This window comes from Cetorhinus maximus, chromosome 13, assembly GCF_964194155.1.
Source record: "Cetorhinus maximus chromosome 13, sCetMax3.hap1.1, whole genome shotgun sequence".
NCBI lineage: Eukaryota > Metazoa > Chordata > Chondrichthyes > Lamniformes > Cetorhinidae > Cetorhinus > Cetorhinus maximus.
This window is the reverse complement of record NC_135891.1, coordinates 87370660-87391833: the sequence shown is the minus strand read 5'-3', so window position 1 is coordinate 87391833 and position 21174 is coordinate 87370660. Positions and strand designations below refer to the sequence as shown.

The window sequence follows — 21174 nt, the reverse complement described above, 5'->3', positions numbered from 1 at the left end:
GAGTCACCAATTCGGTCAGCGCCACTGGAGCACAGAGTCAGCCATTCAGCGCAGGAAGAGGATGAATGCTCTCATCTGTTCCGCCAGGGTAGGTGGATCACCTTATCACTCTCAACACACACTCACAAACCCATGACACATCCACAGGGATCTCACACCTCAAGGGACAACACCACTAACTCTCACACACCCCCACATCTCTATCAGGCTCATATCCCCTGGAGCTCACAGCCTCATCCCGTCCATGGCTCCGCTCACCATACAAACATTCCACGTAGTGCCATGTGGTCCTACTCACACCCTCCCCTTCTGTTTCCATGCAAGAGAAGCCTGCTCACATCAGCAGGGAGAGATCCCTGATCTGGGGTGGAGTGGCCCACATTAGGCCCGTCACTCACTTTGAGGAGCATGCCATTGCACTGACTGGTGAGGATGTGGACCATGCCTGCGGCAACGGTCAGGTAGATGGTGAACACTCACGTGAGGATCCTGCATCACATCACCCCTCTTTCAACACAACTGTGAGTGCTCTCTCTCCTGGTTTTAACTGTGCTGCCATGCACTAATTATCTCTACTTTGATTCTCAGGGAGCTCTGCCAAGTGACCAACACCCTCAGCCAGCCAGTCCCTCAGCTCCATCCACATCCTCACCTCCAGCCAAGAGTTGGAAAGAAGCAGCCTGGAAGATCTGTCACAACGCTTACTCACACCCTCCACTAACGCAGAGAGACACACTTCGGTGAGACATAAATCTCGAGCAGGCTCGGGCTCACAATTTGGTGGTCACCACACGGACACGTGTCCGCGGCAGGAGGAGGCAACTTCAACCGAGCTCCCCAGCACTCGCAGGACTGCTGGGGCAGAGGCATCTGTGAGGTCCAAGTCAGATGACGAGTCTCTGGATTTGGCCTTCCAACTCATCATGGCGATTCAGCAGAAAGTATTGGAACATCACGTAGAGCTATTGGAAGACATCAACAGGGTGGCACATGAGTCAGAGGAGTGCATCTGCCTGCTCTCTGATGAAGTGGTGCCCATATGTACACGTATGGAGTTCTCCATGGGAAGGATGGAGGACACCATGGAGACTCAGGTCGAGCAGAATGTGGAGATGGGGCTCAGACCTTCACTCCAGGGTTGAGTTCCTGCAGTGGCAATGCAAGAGGGAAATGGGGCACCTCGACATCCCTCCAGATGATCCTTCCCCTCAAGGAGTCAGGCCAGAGCCCTCGGGCACCCGGAGGGTGAAGGAACAGCAACTGGACACCCCTAGGTCATCCACTCAGGAATCTCAGAGGCTGTCCGTTCCCTCTGAGTCGCCTTTGTCTGTGAGCCCCTCAACCTCGTCCTCTGTCGCCACAGAGGGAGCAGCTGGCCCACAGGAGGACAGCGAAAGCAAGCCGGGGCCCTCAAGCCTCAACTCTCCAGAGGAAATCATCAGAGGCAACGGGGGAATCTTTGCACAGGCTGTCTCCACCCCTTCTGTGGATGTCTGGGCAGCACCTAGAAGAAGTGGCAGGCCTAGAAAATTTAAGAACTTCCGATAACAAGTGGTTGCACGAGTGAACACATTTTATCATCTTTACAATCTGAAAATATATTCATTTTCACCAGATAATGTGTAACGTTGTCTTACAGCTTCATTGACAGGCTTCACGAGTCCTCCCACTAGCAGTTCAGCTGGATCATGAGTAATTCTAGAGGGAGATGTGTGTGTGGTAAGGCCTTTCGGAACCTCGTGCAATCACTCTCCCGTGCACGCGGAGCCTTCATCCATCACACTCATCTCAATGCCCCGAGCATTTTCAGTGCTGCTTGCTGAGGTTCTCTTTCAGTTGTCCATCTGAGCTGACCTGCATCTCCACCCACCCACTGGTCACACTCCCATGCAACACTGTGCCCATCCAACACGACGCTCTGCTCACTTTCAATTTTGACAACAATGGTCGTGGTCAGACTTTTGCTCAACCCGCCTGTACTTTCCCCTTCCCCAGTCACCTATGCCCTTTCCACCATCACAGTCAAACCCCCTGGCATCACCTTCCACCTCTCCACCATTATCTATCAACCCAAACCCATGCCTTTCGAGGATGTCCAGGTGAACGTTCACATCCCCTAACTTCCAGAGAATCCCACCATTCACATTGACCTCCCTGACCACCTCCTTCACACCCCCAGGTTCCGTGTCTGCCTCTGTGACCCCACCAACCACCCTCACCATCCTTTCCACTACTACATTCTACCATCACCCTCCCACCTTTCCGGCTCCCTCTGTCCCGTCTCATACTCACCATTCTGCCCTACCACACCCACACTTAGTTTGCTCCCCAGGAGGCAGTCATTGACTCCACACATCCCTCCCTTGCACGTTCACCTGTACATTCCCCACCCCTCACTCCCTCCTCCACCTTTACTCCATCCTCCCCTGGAATCCTTCCACCCCCCCTAACTCCTTCCCCCCTCACAGACACCTTCCTGCCCCTGGATTCCTGTCCCCCTCCAAACTTCTTGCCCTCTCTGATCTCCTCCCCCTTGGAAACCTTCCTCCCCCTGGACTCCTTCCCCCTCCAAACTCCTTCCCCCTCCGAACTCCTTCCCTTACAGCTTCCTCCCCCTTTACACCTAGCTCCCCACTTGCCACATTCTCCCTGTTACCCCCTCCTCCCCCCTCCCAACCTCACCCCCACGACACCTTCGTCCCCCACCTCAGCCCCCTGACACATTCGACCCCACCCCAACCTCACCCCCAACTCCCTGCCCCCCTCATACACCTTTCTTCCCCAGTCACACCTAGACCTTCCTCTCCCACTCGCAGCTGGATCTTCCTCCCCTCCCCTCGCCGATCACCCATAACAGCCCACGGCTAGGACCATGATGTTCCGAAGCAGACTCCAGACGTCAGCGGAGACCTCCCACCTTCTGTGAGATGCTTCGCTATGGAGCCGTGTCCATGAGAATCCACCCAGTATGCGGTGCACATGTTCCTCCAGGGCCCTGTAGCTGTAGGGCTCCAGCACCTTCCACTCCTCGGATGTTCGCAATCTGAGCAATGTAATGGTAACCTAATGGTAAGCCCTGACTTCTGCACGTCACACTTGTCCAGATGTGTTCTGATCCATCGTGTTTTCCCGTCGGCCTAATGGTGTATCTGGCCTGGGTGGACAATTCCAGTCGGGCCTTTCTTAGCACCTCATTAGCGGGATGCAAAGCGGGTTCACACCGGCCTCCAGCAGGGCTGGTGTTCCTCCATGGCGGACACTATCAATGAAACCGATTTTTGGCCTTCTCACTATATTGTCCTCCCATCCACCTGCCACAATATCCGAGCCAACGGGGCTGGAAAATTCTGGCTATAGGTTTTGCTACCTTTTTTGCTGCTACTGTTTCTGCAGCTGGTGTTTTGTGTAGACTGACCAGTTTCTCTCTGGTTCTTGGGATAAAAGAATTTGTGAACTGAAGACAGTTACAATCACCTGATAAACTGCTGCTGCCCACCCAGAATAAAGCTAGAAACCATTGCTATACAATGGAGAATGGACAGTGGATCTGTTCACACCCACTTATGATAAACTGGCTTCTGCAGCTTTCTTTTGTTACTTTTTGAACTTGGAGACATCTGGAAATCGATTGATTTTGAGTTTTGGGTAAACTGCAAACAAGTACAGGTGTAAATTCCACAGATGAGTTCCATCTGGTCATGTCCATTCAAGAGGGAGGCCCCCAAACATGATTATTCAATCCGGGACTTTCCAAAGATTTGAGGCAGAAATTGCAAAAGTCACTTGACCTCCTTCAGCAGTCATCTTAGCCACCTTGTTGGTGTCCTATTCTAAATAAATGACTGCTCCAGAAAATTATATACTGAATGCTGTCCATGTTTAAAGGTATGAATAGGGTATGGCTTTACTGGGTATGAAAGAATGGAAACTGCACTGCCTTTCAGATGAGAAGTTTAGCCCTGTAAGGTGGATGTAAAAGATCCCTGTTTGAAAAAAAGCAAGGGAATTCTCCCGGGATCCATGCCTCAACCAACATCACTTAGGAAAGATTATCTAGTCGTTATCCTATTGTTGTTTATGACTCCTTGTTGTGCGCATATCAGCTGCCATATTTCCGACATTACAACAGTGACTGTACTTCAAAAGTACTTCATTTATGCAAAGCCCTTTGGGACATCCTGAGGTTGTGAAAGATGCCATAGGAATGCAAGTTTTTCTTTATCCAATGTCTGCGTGGGAGCAATTTGGGTGCTGCAATTATCTTCAGCTCCCCTGGGTTAAAGAGGGGTTAATATATTAGGATTTCCATTCACAATCACTGACTGGTGATTCCTACTAGACCGCGCACATGTGTATATATTTGGGAAGGGCAAAAATCAGGATTATCTGTTTATAATCTTGAATGTCAAATAGCCTGCTAGTACTTGCACAGATCAAGCTGATGCAGTATTGGAGAACATATAATACCCGTGGGTCTGCATTCCTGTACCAATCATCACCATTAGAATAGGAGAATAGAAACTCAGGGAGACAATAATTACCCATTTACCAATTTGTGAGAACATGGCTATGGCAGCAGCTCCTTTCCCTTTATCTTTTATCCATCCATTACCAGGATGTTTTTATTGCCATAAAAACAAAAAACTACTGCGGATGCTGGAAATCCAAAACAAAAACAAAATTACCTGGAAAAACTCAGCAGGTCTGGCAGCATCGGCGGAGAAGAAAAGAGTTGACGTTTCGAGTCCTGCTGAAGGGTCATGAGGACTCGAAACGTCAACTCTTTTCTTCTCCGCCGATGCTGCCAGACCTGCTGAGTTTTTCCAGGTAATTCTGTTTTTGTTTTGTTTTTATTGCCACTTTTTTTTCCCTGCCCATGAGAATGAGGTCAGGGCCTTCCCCTCAGACAACCAGGTACAGGATATGAACTGCTTGGGAATTAGGGCTTTAACTCTCACTTGCAATTGACAATGGATTCCAACCTTCTGCCAGCTCACCGCGTGGAGTTGACTTTCTGCAGCATTCACAGAAAGCTAACCATCAAAGTTGAGAACCAAACAATGCATATTTTAGACAGAGATCATCTATGTTTTACATGGTGATAGTACATTGAGTACAATCTTTGGGGTTGGACTGACTGACCTTTTTAATTCCCTAGACTCCTGTGTATATATTGGAATCATAATTTTGCCGGTGCAACAGCGCATGTCCTGTGGAAAATGTTTATCAGTATCCAGGCATCATGTTTGATCACATCCCGCAGAGTCCAATTGGTAAGGGAGGCGGATACAGCATTCCTGTCGACGGTAAAAGCAAAAAACTGCGGATGCTGGAAATCCAAAACAAAAACAAAAATACCTGGAAAAACTCAGCAGGTCTGGCAGCATCTGCGGAGAGGAGCACAGTTAACGTTTCGAGTCCGAATGACCCTTCAACAGAACGCTGAAGGGTCATTTGTTCTCGAAAAGTTAACTGTGCTCCTCTCCGCAGATGCTGCCAGACCTGCTGAGTTTTTTTTGTTCCTGTCTACGGTGATTGATTTTCATGGTGGATTTGATCAAAAACCAAGGGCAAAAAATTAGGCTTGAAGAACGAGTGTGTGCCTGACACGCTAGAGCCTGAAATAAAGTGCGTTGATGTCGGCCGAGCGTGCCTACGTCAGCGCGCACTCTCATGATAGTTAGGTCAGAAGCGCGCCCACCAACAATTAAAAGCCTATTAAGGCCATTAAGTTAACAATTGTACTGAATGTTTCACTGCCCATTCAACCTAACGGTTGACGGGCAGGCGAAAAGGCCAAGCGGCCTTTACGTTTTTTAGGAAACCTCATCCACGGGCGGTATGAGGTTTCCAAAATCAAATACAAATAAAATAAAAATATAACGCTTGAATTAAGAACACGTCCATGCTCATGTGACAGAGTCACAAGAGGGGACATGTTTTGTGACATTTTTATTTCCTTTAGTGTTAATTTTTAAATAGCGCTTCATCTCCCTGAGGCAGCTCCGTGCCTCAGGGAGATTGAAGCGCTCTTTCCCGTGCATGCGTGAATTGCGCACTAGGCCTGCGCGCCCTCCTCCCCCCGCCCTCACAGGCAGTGCTGAGCGCTGCCGCTCGCGTTCCACGCTGGGCAGGCCTTAATTGGCCCACCTGCATAAAACCACAGTGCAGAGCCGATCGCGGGCAGTGGTCGGCTTCCCGAGCACCCCCGCCAAGGGCAAAATCCTGCCACTAAGCTGGGTTTTATAACAGTGTTGTACGCACTCCTCCGCATTCAGCTTCTGGTTTGGTTACTGGAAAAACACATGTGGAGAAAGGATTAGAAGATTATGTTTAAGGGGTGAGATGAAGAAGGGTGGAGAGGAGGTTTATTTGGAGCACAAACCAGTTGGGCCAAATGGTCTGTTTCTGTGCTGTATTTCTATGCAATTCTATTCTATATAATTCCTGGGCTGCAAGCAGAAGCCTTACAAAAACAATAATTGAAAGAACATTCTGGAAAGCATGAATGTGTGAATTATATGAGATATTTGCTGTAAAGATGACAGTGAGACTTCAATTAACTACAACAATAAAGAGACTCACCCTGGCAGATAATGGAAATTGTTGGATAATTGACAGAGCTCCATAATTAACAGGATGATGCATTGAGCTTCTAGCTTCAGGTTGAACAATTTACATTACTTAATCAAGTTGTGCAGCTAGGTGCCTCATTTCTCCACTTTTAAAATGAAGTATTTTTGAAAGAAATTGCCAGCAGTTGAACTCCGACTAAACCCAAACTCAAAGCCTTGACATTGGCTGTTCAGACCTGAAGCTAAATAACAGCTGCGTGGACAGTAAATTCTAAATACTTATGATGGGCACCCGGATAACAACTACTTAGCTTGCTGGATCAAGAAGCCAGAGTTTATGAAAAATCAATTAAAAATCATTTTAGCTGCAATTTTAGTTATGCAGAACCAGATTTCTTATGGATTAACAAGAGCACAGATAGGAATGCAGATGAACAAGGTTATCTTCAAACTGATGCAACAACTGCATCAGACATCATGCTGAACACGAACGCAATGCGTTCCTTATTCTCCCCATCCCAACACTCGACAACTTTATTACATTAATGAGGCCAGGATGGGCTTCCTTGGTATAGCTCAATATTCACAATGGGTTTTCAATTTTCATCCATGTGTAAAATTAAGAGGGGTTTCAGTTGAGTGAGAAGCTAAAATTTTTCAAATTTCAAACCTGACCTCAGCCAATCTCGAATCCTCCCACTTCCGGTTTTAACAAAGGCAGGATGGGGAGCAGGGGTCCAAGACATTGCGGGCCTCCATTTTTATAGACATTTTATTTTTAGCCCTTTTATCCAGGATTCCTGGGTCCTGGAAACCCAGAAGTTAAAAGGAGGAGAGAAGGATTGTACCCGTTGGGTAATCGTCTTTACAGTGCTGCTTGTGGGCCAGGAGAAGCAGAAGCAGTTCACCCCTAGCTCAATGAGCTTACCAGTTTCCCGCTCCACAATTACTGAGCTCTCTTACCTGCCCCCATCCCTGTCAATTATGAATCTCCCATGAGTTAACTGATATCTCCCCCTGCTTCCCTACCTGCTATCTACTCTTCGAATGAGACTTTGTGCTCATGAGTTCTCTGCCTTACAGGTAGGCAGCCTATAAATCAGCCTACCTGTTGGGCAGGAAACCTGCAGCAAAAAAATTAAAACACATTCTGGAGTCAATATCTGCGAGCGTTCGGGAAACCTATACTTCCAGATTTCAGATCCAGATCTCCTCCACATTCCCCAGACCAAGCTCACCTCCTGGTAAATATCAAGGCCCAAGAGCCCCCTACTCTACTGAAATCCAAAGTTTCATTAACCATTATCTACTGATATATCTTTTCATCTCTCCTGCGCCTTTCTATCTTGGCAATGCCCTTCATGATGGGTGTTTGCCCCACGCCTAAGTTTCTCAATTGCTGTGACATAGATGTTTTAGCTTTTTTCTTCTTAACTGGTGTGCTGCACTTTTGTGTAGCTTTGAAAAAAGCCACTAAGCTCAACAATGCTGTTCCTCTTTTGATAGATTGCAGGCCACAAAAATTGGATTCTCACTATCTTTCATTCCCTTCTCACTCCAGAAATGCATCTAATTGTTGATTTCACTTATACTGTCCATAAATGTTCCACTGTATTACACAAGCCAATTCCACTTTGGATGAACATTTTCCACGTGACTAACCATCTTACTTCGAACTTCCAAATTTTGTTGTTCAGATGAAAGTAACAAAATTTATGCAATAGCGTAGTTTTTTCTACAGTGACAAAACTCAAGGTCTCAGCACTGTGACAAAGGTTTTATAGGTCTTGAGGGGGGAGAAAAAGCTTAATGCCTGACAGTTGGTGCAAATTGAGTGGCAAGACTGCAACATGCATCTATGCAGAAAAATATGTATGGCCACAAGTCCATCAGACATTGGTCCTCATGTAACACCCTTGAGGCCCTGTGGGAAAAGTAGATGGTTGATCCTGTCAGATGATACCCTGAGCAGGCTGTCAAAGTCAGTTGGCAGAATGCCTCATTGCCAGAACTTTCAAACAAGCACCAGACATAGCTTGGCTGGTGGTGAGCTACCCGTCAGATACTTCCTACACACACGGAATCTCATCCCCTCCGCACATTGCTCTCAAGGTGGTTGTGATGGGCAAGAGACTGTCGTGCACTCCTTCAGGAATGTGTCTTTGTAAAGGCGGTCTAGAAAGAGACGCACTGATCTTTATTGAGGTTCATCCCAAGCAGCTCGGTGATGCAAGACTTTGTACTCTATGGGTTGTTCCCAGAGATGTACACTGAGATAAACATCAATTGCAGCTGGAGGATCATCAACTTGGTGAGAGGCACTCTTTGGTCTGCCTAAAACTTGCTGGTCTTCCAGTGTAAAGAGTGGTCCACGACCGAGTATTGCAGACTGGCACATCCCAAGGTCCAGGACTAAATGCTAATGGACACAGTAAAACTTGGGGCATCCACAGCAAAGGCACAATGGGGAAAGGCCACTGCCTAAGCCATATTGCAGCGAATGGCTGGAAACTGTGTAAAACCCCTTGGGCTGTATGTTTGATGTAATGAATCTTGTATATATTAACTGTAGTTACAAATGTAGTGAATAACATACAGTATTGGAAGAAACTGATTTGCTTTGCAAATTATGTAATGTCAACTTTGAACAGTCATATAATGTACTTTTATAAATTTTATGAATAAAGCATATTTTTGGAAAAAACATCTGAACAGGGCGACCTAACGATTGCCCCAAATTGGTCCACAGGTTTTATTGCCATTAAACAGGTCAGGACTAGAGAAAAATCAGCTGGTTCAGACATTGCAGTGACCTTCAGGAAGACTGTGAGGGGAGGAAGTGAATGGGAGGCGGGGGTGGGCATGATCATGGGGTGTCAGGAGACATCAGGTAGGCTCTGTAAGGAGGGGAAGGTAAATGGGAGTTGGTTTTGGGGGTGAGGGGAACAAACATTGAGTGGCAGAAACCCACTGTATAGTTGTAAAGAACTTGATGTACCGGACAGATTTCTTACTTGAATCAGGTCGATCTGTCACCTTAGGGATTAATGGTTCGACATCAATTACGGGCAGAATAGTGGTTTTTGGGATGTCTCTCTACTCCTTAGATGATCCATATGTTTTCGAACAATCCAGCCTTCTACTTCCACATGGAATGACAAGGGTCCAGTTTCAGGGAAATTATACCAGGAACCCAACAAGGTCCATTTCCAAAATTCCGCATGAAAACTGTATCTCCCACAGTGAATCTTCGTGCTTTGCTATAAATATTATGATTCAATTTTTGATTACTCTGATTCTTCTCTACCTTCCCCTCTAAGTTTCGAAACACCAGACTTAACCTTGTATGTAGGTGGCATTCCATCAATAATTCAGACGGCATTGAAACCGTTGTTGATTGAGGAATCATATGATAATTGAGAAGAAAACGTGAAAGTCGGGTTTCTAGAGTACCTTCAGATAACCTCTTCATTCCTGATATGAAAGTTTGCACAGCTCTTTCAGCTAACCCATTTGATTAGGGATGATATGGTGCTGTTTTAGTTTGCTTAATTCCATTTAAACTCATGGATCTCTGAAACTCTGTACTAGTGAAGACAGTACCGTTACCAGAAACAATGACTTCAGGTAGGCCATGTAAACTAAAACATTGGTGCAGCTTTTCAATAGTTGCACTCGACGTTAATGATCTAACTTCATACACATCCATCCACTTAGAATGCACATCAACGATCAATAAAAACATGGTACCTAAAAATGGACCTACATAATCAATATGTAGTCTAACCCAGGGTCGACCAGGCCACTCCCATGGATTCCGTTGACCCTGTGATCAGGACACCATATAGGTACACTACTACCCGGGGGAGTCCTTGCAATAGACTTCCCATGATCCTTTGGAATATTGCACATGTAAATGATACGCCAAAGGGTAGGCACATATATTGGTACAGGCCCTTGTTACATTACCCTTGTTACATACCCTCTACCCAGCTCTAGCTGTTGGTATGCATGGCTCATGTCCATTTTGGTATAGGATTTGTCTCCAGCTAGCTTTGTGTACAAGTCATCTACCCCCAGGATAGGATATTTATCTAGTTTAGCTTCCTTGTTCACAGTCCCCTCAAATGTGAATAGTTTGATCAGGTTTCATCACAGGGACTATGGGCGCTGCACATTCTGAAAATTGGACTGGTTGTATGATACCTAGCTTCTCTAAGTGGCACAATTCTGCATCCACCTTCTCCTTTAGGGCATAAGGCACAGGTCTGGACTTAAGAACCAGGGTGTCGCCTCCGAAACTACAAATATTTTTGCTTGTGAGCCTTTTATCTTTCCCAATTCGTCACGAAATACACTGTCGTGTTTCCTTAACAGCTCAGGAACTCCTCCTGTTCTCACTTGAAGTATTTCAGAGCAGTTGAGCTTAATTTTTTGTAACCAGTCTTGGCCCAGAAGACAAGGTCCTTCACCTGTCACTATGATCACTGGAAGCTGGGCTGTCTGTTGCCTATAGGACACAGGTACTGTGGCAAAGCCCTTTATCTTTATGGACTCTCCAGTGTATGTCTTCAGCTGAGCTGTGGTTTGCTCCAGATTCAGTGGCTGGGTACCTTCATTTAGGTATTTAAATATGTCTTCTCCCACCACCGTGCTTGGTGCTCCTGTATCTATCTCCATGACTAGTGACTTCCCATTCACTTGAATGGTGATGATTATTGGTTCAGTTTTTACTTCTTTGACATTGTACGGGGAATAAATATCGGTATCAGCAGCTTCTGGTTCTGTTATATTATTCACTTCAATCATCTTGGTCTGCTGGCTTATGGGCTGTCTGGATTTCGCCCTGCACTGATTTATTACATGCCCTTTCTTGTGGCAGTAACGGCATTCTGCCTCCTTGAATTTGCAGGTTTCTGATACAAGGTTACCCCCACATCTGTAACAGATTAATTTCGGAATCACTCCTGAAATGCTTCCACTAGATCTTTTCGTTTTTCGAGCAACAGAGACAGTCTCTCACTTCACGGCTGTCTCTCTGGTTTTCGTGCCACACCCAGCGGTAGGTTCCCGCCCCAACTGAAGACTGGCGCCTTGTTGTGCATTCTGTAAAGCCTGCGAGTCCCTCTCAGCACTTTCCATGGCCAGCGCTATTTCCATGGCGCGCTTCAAATCGATGTAACTTTTGCAAGTAAGCTGCGCTGAATGGCCTCGTCGTGAACAACACAAACTAACTGGTCCCACAACATATCGTGTAGTGAATCTCCGAAGTCACAGTGCTCAGTGAACGGCTTCAACTTTGCTATATAATTTGCGATGGACTCTCCCGGGGCCCTTACTCTGGAGTTAAACTTAAATCTCTGCATTGTTACCGATGGCTTTGGCTGGAAATGTGTCTTCACGAGATCTACCAGCTCGTTAAAAGATTTAGAATTGGGCGCGTTCGGGGCTGTCAGACTATGGATGAGGTTATATGACTTGCTACCACAGACACTTAAAAGAATTGTTTTCTGCTTCTCCTCTGCGGTAATTTAATTCGTCACAAAATAAAAACCAAGGTGCTCTACATACTGGCCCCAGTCTTCCACAGCCATGTCATAAGGGTCGATTCTGCCGAGACTATGACTGGTGAGTATACTTTTCTTTTTTCCTAAGAACTGATGTACTCACATTCACAAGGCAAGATGCAGCATCGGCGCTATTTTACCCTCGTCACCAAATGTAATGAACTTGTTGTGCCGGACAGATTTCTTACTTGAAACAGATAACTTAATTACAGAGCTCTTTTAGAAGCTACATGTATGAACCAGGTCCACAACTAGAAAACTCCACCCCCTGGATTACCCACGCTTAGGGCTCATTCGTCAAGAACAATCATGTGACCCCCCTAATAGGCAGTAGGAAAGGTTATACCTTCAATTCCTACAATAGTAGAGCCCGGAGAAGAGTTTCTCCATATCTTGGTTCCACAGTGAATAAGGTAAGAAAAAGGTTTATTACGGAGAAGCGGCCTCTACTGGTCCCTTTAGGCCACTGGAGCACCCATTGGGTCTGAGCTTGTGCAGAGAAAGTTCTGCCTTTTTATTTAAACTAATTTCAGATCAGGGTCCTAAAACAGACATTGCAAGACTGGCTGCAGATGGGCTCCTGCGACAGCTAAATATCAGTGTTCCAATTTTACATTCAGTGCACTTTGGTAAATTGGGCACGGAGCCCTAATGTTGGTCGCTCATGCACCCACTTTACATACATGCCACAGAACATATACCAATTTCTCCCCTAACTGCACACTTGTTTTTAGATGCAAAGTTATTTTGAAGGATAAAGCAGTCTGTGCTGTGTTTCATGCAGGATAATGCAGGATAATACAGTTTGGCCATGTTATGTGCAGAGTTCCTCAGGATAGTGCCCTAGACCCAATGATCTTCAGCTGCTTCATCGATGGCCTTCCTTCCATCCTAAGATCAAAAGTGGGGATGTTCACTGATGTTTACACAATGTTCAGCACCATTTGAGGCTGCTTAGATACTGAAGCAGTCCATGTCCAAATGCTGCAAGACCTGGACAATATCCAGATTTGGACTGACAAGTAACATTCATGCCACACATTTGTCAGGCAATGACCATCTCCAACAAGAGAGAATCCAACCATCACCCTTGACATTCAATGGCATTACCATCACTGAATCCCGCACTATCAATATCCTGGGGGTTACCATTGACCAGAAACTGAACTGGACTAGCCACATAAATACTGTGGCTACAACAGCAGGTCAGAGGCTAGGAATCCTGCGACGAGTAACTCACTTCCTGACTCCCCAAAGCCTGTCCACCATCGACAAGGCACATGTCAGGAGTGTGATGGAAAACTCCCCACTTGACTGGATGAGTGCAGCTTCGACAACACTGAAGAAGCTCGACACCATCCAGAACAAAGCAACCTGCTTAATTGGCACCCTGTCCATTCACCCACCACTGACACACAGTAACAGCAGTGTGTACCATCTACAAGACGCACTGCAGAAACTCACCAAGGCTCCTCAGGCAGCCCCTTCCAAACCCACAACTGCCACCATCTAGAAGGACAAGGCAGCAGAAATATGGGAACACCACCACCTGGAAGTTCACCTCCAAGCTACTCACCATCCTGACTTGGAAATATATAACCATTTCTTCACAGTCGCTGGGTCAAAATCCTGGAACTTCCTCCCTAACACCACATGGACTGCAGTGGTTCAAGAAGGCAACTCAACACCACCTTCTGAAGGCAATAAATGCTGGTCCAGCCAGCGAAGCCCACATCCCATAAATGAATTTTAAAAAAAGAATAACCCAGTGTGAACCATTACATGCAGGATAACACAGTGTAGGCCATGTTGCACGCAGGATAACTCAGACTGGGTGGTGTTCTGTGCTGGATAACATAGTCTGTGCTGTGTTACACCCAGGATAATACACAGACTAGAATGTTTAGGAGAGAACAGTGACAGTCTGGATTGTGCTATGTGATTTATGTATCGTAACACAAAGGCTAGAGTGTGTTAAATATTGGGTAGCACGCAGATTTAAATGTCGTATGTATAAGGTAATATACTTTTAAACATTTTTCATTGTTATTTAACAGTAGTTTTACAGAAAAAAATGTTAATATTTATGACAAATTTTACACTTTACAAGGTTAGTCACCCTGATTTGTATTTAAATGAGGCTGCGTTTACTGTGTGCCTTTCAATAGTGGAGCTAAAGCAAAACTCACCCAACAACTAATGGATTTCTAGTAACCTTTAGAAGGAACATGGATGTTATTGGGAGTGTTTCTGGAGCTCTCTTTATGCTGTGAATTTTTCATTTTTAATGTGTAGCCCATAACAGAGCCAATCATTGGTCTCATTCATCTTGCAAATTCTATCCTTTAAAAAATAGATATCTTATGATAGCTATGCTAAGCATGATAAGCAATGTTAATGTTGGGAAATATTTCCCAGTACCAGCACCACACTCTGCCACATCAACTAAAGCATAGTCAGATGAAGAGAAAAACTCCCTTCACATGTCGGCTTCAGTTTAATATGTTCCCATTTCTTACATCAGCCCACCCTGTGGCCTCTTTGAGTGAGATTGCCAATTTAGTTCCAAATTTGGGGCAGTTTTATGTTTTGTGCGTCCATGTCCACTGGAAAGTGTGTTGAGCTCATTTCACCACAGGAAACATTGAGCAAGAATTCCCCAAAAGTATTTACTCTGAGAATGTTTTAAGTCGATTGTGATCTCAGTCAAACTTTCTGCAGGATACATCTGTGTTTCTCTGCATCATGATGTTCTATTCTCAGTCCTCTACTCAGGTCTTTGATCTCTCCATGCTGCAGAGCCTCTGTGAACGCTGTAGGTTAGACACTAACATTTAACTTCTGAAACACAGATTCAAATCCAGATTTATGCTATTAATGTCTGCTGGCTGTAATGCTCCTGTACAAATTGAGATGTGGAGACTCTAATCAGTAGATTGTACGCATCAGTGAAGGTTGAGCAGGCTGGGCCTCTATTCTCTAGGGAAAAGGAGGCGAAGGGGTGACCCAATAGAGGACTTTAAGATTATGAAATGTAGGGTAGACGTAGAGAAGATGTTTCCACTTGTGAGGCCACCAAATCTAAAGGCCATAAATAAGAGAAAGTCACTGCTAAATCCAATAACGAATTCAGGAGAAACTTTACCCAAGAGAGTGGCTAGTATGTGTGACCACTACTACAAAGAGTAGTTGAGACAAGTGACATAGATGCATTTAAGGGGAAGCTAGATAAATACAAGAGGGAGAAAACAGGCCATTCAGCCCAACATGTCTATGCTGGTATTTATGCTTCAGATGACACTCCTCCATCGCTTTTCATCCAACTCTAACAAAAGAAAGAAAAATTTGCATTTATATAGCACTTGTCACAATCGCCAGATATCTCTAAGTGCTTTACAGCTAATGAAGTACTTCTGAATAAAAGATTACGCTATTAGCCATGACTCAGTTGGTAGCACCCTTGCCTTTGAATCACAAGGATCTGGCTTCACTCCAAGACTTGAGCACCAACATCAAGGCTGACACTCCAGTGTGGTATGTAGGTTGTGCTGCACTATTAAAGGTGCTGCCTTTTGTATGAGATATTAAACCACGACCCCATCTGCCTGCTCAGGTGGATGTAAAAGATCCAAGGTGCCATTTCAAACAACAGTAGGGGAGTTAGTCCTAGTGTCCTGGCCAATATTTATCCCTTAAACAACATCGAAACAAACAGATTATCTGGTCATTATCACATTGCTGTTTTTGGAAGTTTGCTGTGCCCTAGTTGAATGCCATGTTTCTTAGATTACAACAGTGACTACACTTCAGAAGTACTTCATTAGCTGCAAAGCACTTAGAGACATCCAGCGATCGTGACAAGTGCTATATAAATGCAAGTTTTTCTTTCTTTTGTTAGAGTTGGATGAAAAACAATGGAGGAGTGTCATCTGAAGCACAAATACCAGCATAGACCTGTTGGGCTGAATGGCCTGTTTCTGATCTGAACATTCTATATAATTCTATGTAATCCCTCGTGGCTATCAGTTTGCAGCTCAAGATTGGCAATCTCACTCAGACAGACTGCCAGGTGACTGGTGTGGGCAAGGGGAACATGCACATTAGAGGATGTTGTTCTGAAGTTAAGGGTCTGCTGTACAATTGTGTTAACGAGATAACAATATTTTCAGTGTTTGACTCAGGAGAGTAAGATGCCACCCACAACCTGTTCTAGGCTGTAATGAATTTGTAAAGAAATCTTCAATTAGAGACTAAGATTGACTTCTATTACCAGCATTGTCTGTCTGTGGGGGTGGGAAGACAACTTTGCATAGTATTTCAGATGCTGGCAATGAGACCTATTTGTAGCACACCTTTTAATGATGTAAAGGAGGGCTGAAGAATGCATTGCTCACTAAGTAAAGCCAATATCCTATCTATTGCATTATTGTATAGATTTATAGAGACTGCAGCTGAAGATAACAGGAGTAGCAATGCTTGTTAAAGCCATTTACTTTTTTTTAATTCTAGGTAGAAGTTATGGTGCTGGCTACTTGGTGCTCTTAGGTCAAACAAAACAGAGATGTCAAACTGGAACTGCTAATATTCGGGAAGAGAAGGCAGCCAGTTCTCTGCTAACATTAAGCTAAATCTTTACACTGTTTAAAATGCACCAGAGTGAAGCTGAAACTCTATATGGGGCTCTGTTCTCAAACTGGTCTCTCAGCCCCTTACCAGAACGTGATCTCCACATCCAAGAAATAATGTTCAGTATGTATCAATGTGAAGTAAAAGCTGTATACAATCATCTATTACTGATACTGTAATAGACAATATAAAATAAATCACAGCTGGTCAATCAACATCTCAGGGAAAAAAACAAATGAATGTGTTGGATGGGACCCTAGATCAGAACAGATATTACTGTATTTCAGCACCAGTTCTGAAGTGCCTGATATATTAACCTCCCTCTTCTCTTGCAGATCCCACTGACCTGCTTTGCATTTTCTGTTCTGGTTTTGGATTTCCAGTTTTTCATTTTAACTGGCAAGCTACTGTACTTGGGGCTGACAGAGGAAGGGAATATTTCAAATGGATAATTCAAACATAGTCTGAAAAGCCTTCAAACCTGTGTCCCACTGAGTCCCTTTGTGTTTTATAATTGTGAAATAATTTGAAATATATTCTGCATATTATATCCTCATGAATAACCTTGAAAAACAGAAAATGTTTAGTTTGCAGATTCTGATGTTAAACTAAGCAACACCATAAACCTGTCATTTATCATTACAACTGTGGTACGTCCAGTATCTGTATTTATTAACTGTCACCCATTCTTTTGTGCAGTTTGTTCACTGTGTTGCAATGCTAGATATACCTGATACAGAAAATGAGATGTTTCTGCTCAGATGAATAAGGTGTATTAGTGAATCCTAGGTTTTCCTTCCTCCTCGAATATTCTTTTCTTCTTTCCCAATGTTGTGAATGGGGTCTAGTTCCACAGGTACCAGCTGCTCTGAGTATCCCACGTATGGGTCCATATGGGGAGTGTTAGCAGATGATTCCGCTGCAGAGAATTTAACCCTGTCCTTCGTCACCCAGCATACATAGATACTTAGAAAACTGACAATGCAGCAGGCAGCCATTTGGCCCATCGTGTCTGTACCGGCTAAATAAGAGTTGTCAAGCCTAATCCCACTTCCCAGCTCTTAGTCCTTAACCCTGCAGTTTATAGCATTCCAGGTACATTTCCATTTTTTAAATGAAATGAGGGTTTCTGTCTGTACCGCCCTTTCAGGCTCTGAGCAGACTCCCACCACCATCTAAGTGGCAAACGTTCTTATCTTGTCTAATCTTCCTGCCAAATAATTTAAATCTATGCCTGCTAATTATTGACCTCACTGCTAAGGGAAATAGGTCCTTCCTATCCACTCTATCTAGGCCCCTCATAGCTTTAGACACCTCAATTAAATTTCCCCTCAGCCTCCTCTATTCCAAAGAAAATAAAACCCAACCTATCCAATGTTTCTTCATCGCTAACATTCTCCATTCCTGGCAATGTCCTCATAAATGTCCTCTGCATGCACTCTAGTGCAATCACATCCTCCTGTGATAAAGTGACCAAAGCTGTATGCAGTACTTTAGCTGAGGCCTAACTAATGTTTTATACAATTCTAGCATAGCCCCCCTGCTCTTATATTCACTGCCCTGGTTAATAAAGGGAAGTATCCCATATACCTTCTTAACCACATTATCCACTGTCCTGTTACACTCAGGAAAGTTTGAACATGTACTTCAAGGTCCCTCTGTTCCACTACACCTCTCAGCATCCCATCATCTATGGTGTATTTCCTGGTCTTGTTTTCCCTCCCTAAACGTATTACATCACACTTCTCCGGATTGAATTCAATTTGCCACTTTTCTGCTCACCTGACCAGTCCATTGATATCTTCCTGCAGTCTAAAGTTTTCTTCCTCACTATCAACTACACAATCAGTTTTTGTATCATCTCCAAACCTCTTAATCATGCTTTTTATTTAAGTTTAAATTATCAATATGTACCACGAGAAACAAAGGACCCAGTACTGAGCCCTGAAGATCCCTAACTGGAAACAGCCTTCCAGTCACCATAACGCCCATCGACCCTTTCCTTCAAGCCATTGAGCCAATTTTTGATCAATTTGCCACTTGCTCTTGGGTGCTATGTGCTTGTACCTTTCTAACCCACCTCATTACCCTTTTGACCCATCTGCCATGTGAGACACTGGGTAAAACTTTTAATGGGCGCGTGCCCGACCCGACCGAGCGTAAAATGACATCGGGCAAGCGTCCCGACATCATCGCGCACTTGCGCGATACTTCAGTCGCCAGGCGCACGCTGAAATCGGTAGCGCGCCTGCCGACAATTTAAAGGCCTGTTAAGGCCATTAAATGATCAACTAACTTGAATTTTTCGCTGCCTGTCCAACCTTACGGTTGGCAGGCCAGGCGAAAAGGCCAAGCAGCCTTTGCACTTTTTAGGAAAACTTATCCACAGGCAGGATGAGGTTTCCTAAAGCAAATAAAAATAAAATAAAAATTTTAAAACTTAATTAATAACATGTCCCTGCTCATGTGACAGAGTCACATGAGGGGACATGTCTCATTACATTTTTTTTTATACAACACTTTATCTTCCTGAGGCAGCTCTGTGCACACGCACACATGTGCAAAGGTCGCGTTCGCCGTGGCTCGCACTCCTACCCACCCCCCAGCCTGCACAGGCAGTGCTGAGCACTGCCACTCGCGTTTCATGCTTGGCGGACTTTAATTGGCCCACCAGCGTGAAATTGCCTTCCGGCCCTGATCGCGAGCGGCGGTTAGCTTCCTGACCGCTCCCGCCAAGCCCGCCCGACATGGGTGAAATTCTGCCCACTGTGAAATAAAGGAAGAAAAATAATGTAAATTAGTGGCACAATTCATGCACTTGAGAGGTAGTGATCCTGAGGTAGGAGGGAAGGATGGAGACTTGGATCTCATAGATGGGGTGAAGCAGAGGGAGTTTTAATCTGTACCTAAACACACAATGCCCAAACAATTGGTCTTATATTTGTCCTGCAAATCGTCTTTCCCCCAGGTTCACTGAAGTGTGCTTTCCTGACACTGGAGAGCTTGGTGTTAAATCTGGGAGACTCAATTGGCTTCAGTAACCCTGCTTCAGGGAGAGAAATGTTTGGAAATCCCATTCCCAGTCACTATCCAGTGACCACTTCTGGAAAGTGTTGAGTAAAGATAGAATTGACCTTGGCTGTGATGCCTTCTGTTTTCGAATGGCCTGCACACACTGTCTACCTTTAAACAGGAAAAATAGCCACTAGGATGTGACACTGGAGTGTGACTAGTTCCAAGGCTTTTGATCTATACAACATCAAGGCATCATCCTCAGAGAGGGTGGAGAATTAGCAGAAAGAGGGGAGAAAACTTGGTGGTGTACTAGTGCTCGTTACTTGATCTCTGTTTCCTCTACGTTTAAGAACTCCTCCTTCACCCAATGCTACCTTGAGCTCAGATTGGAACAAAATATCTCCTGGGGGTTATTGAGTGATGTTTTTGGGTGATTAGTTTCATATTATAGATTGTGCTTCATTAATGGCTGAGTCTGTGTGACACCTGGCAAAGGAATGACTCATGAATATGTGACAGTTACAGTTTGGTATGACATTGGTCTCCTTTTCTACCAAGAGCCACACCATCTGATGATTGAATTTATAGCATTAATTACCAGGTTGCTGTCAATAAAAGCACTCAGTATAAATCTTTTTAATCTAATCTTGCAAATAAATTCAGGCGTTCTTCCAACAGTAAAACAGATAATGGTGTGTCAGTTAACACCTTTTGGAATAGGGGTGATGAATATTTGATTAGAAACGAGGTTAAGGTTATGGGGATGAGTGGTGATATTGAATATCATGTGGAACATAAGGCTTCCCACCCTGTTGGGAACCGAGGAAATGCCATGGTAGAAATCTTACACTTTAAGAAGTACAATGTAGTTTGGAAGATTACACTGCAGATTTGCTTTTTTAACAGCTGGAGTGTCAGCCAAAAGTTTGCAAAACCTGTCTGTTTGGGAATTACATGAATTGTTTACAATCTCTGGCAGAGCAGCTTGTACTTGACATAGGAACACTTGATTCTGATACTACAGATTCCCAGGAGTAGAAAAATATTATGATCCCCAATGACCGATAGCTCTGTTTGTTGAGCACAAAATATTAACTAAAAAGAGAAGATAAAATAAATCAATAAATTATTTCATGCATGGCTCTTGTTAACAAAGCAATTTGATGGTTCACTCTCCCTGGCTGCCCACTGTTCCCGAGACATCAATAGCAAATGAAGAAGTGCATTTTCAGAAAGTTTTACTACCCATGCCATGCTTCAGGGGAAGATGGCCCTGGAAATGTTTCCCTTCCCAGCGCTAATATCTATCTATTACCTTGGTGAGCACATCAAATCACAAAGACTACATATTAAATCAAAAATGCCATTTGTCGCACCAAGTCTATTTGCTT

The 21174-nt window shown here is 44.5% G+C and overlaps 1 protein-coding gene across 5 annotated transcripts in view; it reads left to right on the top strand.

Annotated features, from left to right (window-relative positions):
• The window catches only part of sema6bb (sema domain, transmembrane domain (TM), and cytoplasmic domain, (semaphorin) 6Bb), a 584175-nt gene that overhangs the window by 376930 nt on the left and 186071 nt on the right, over positions 1-21174 (top strand). The gene's annotated exons all lie outside the window — the stretch shown is intronic.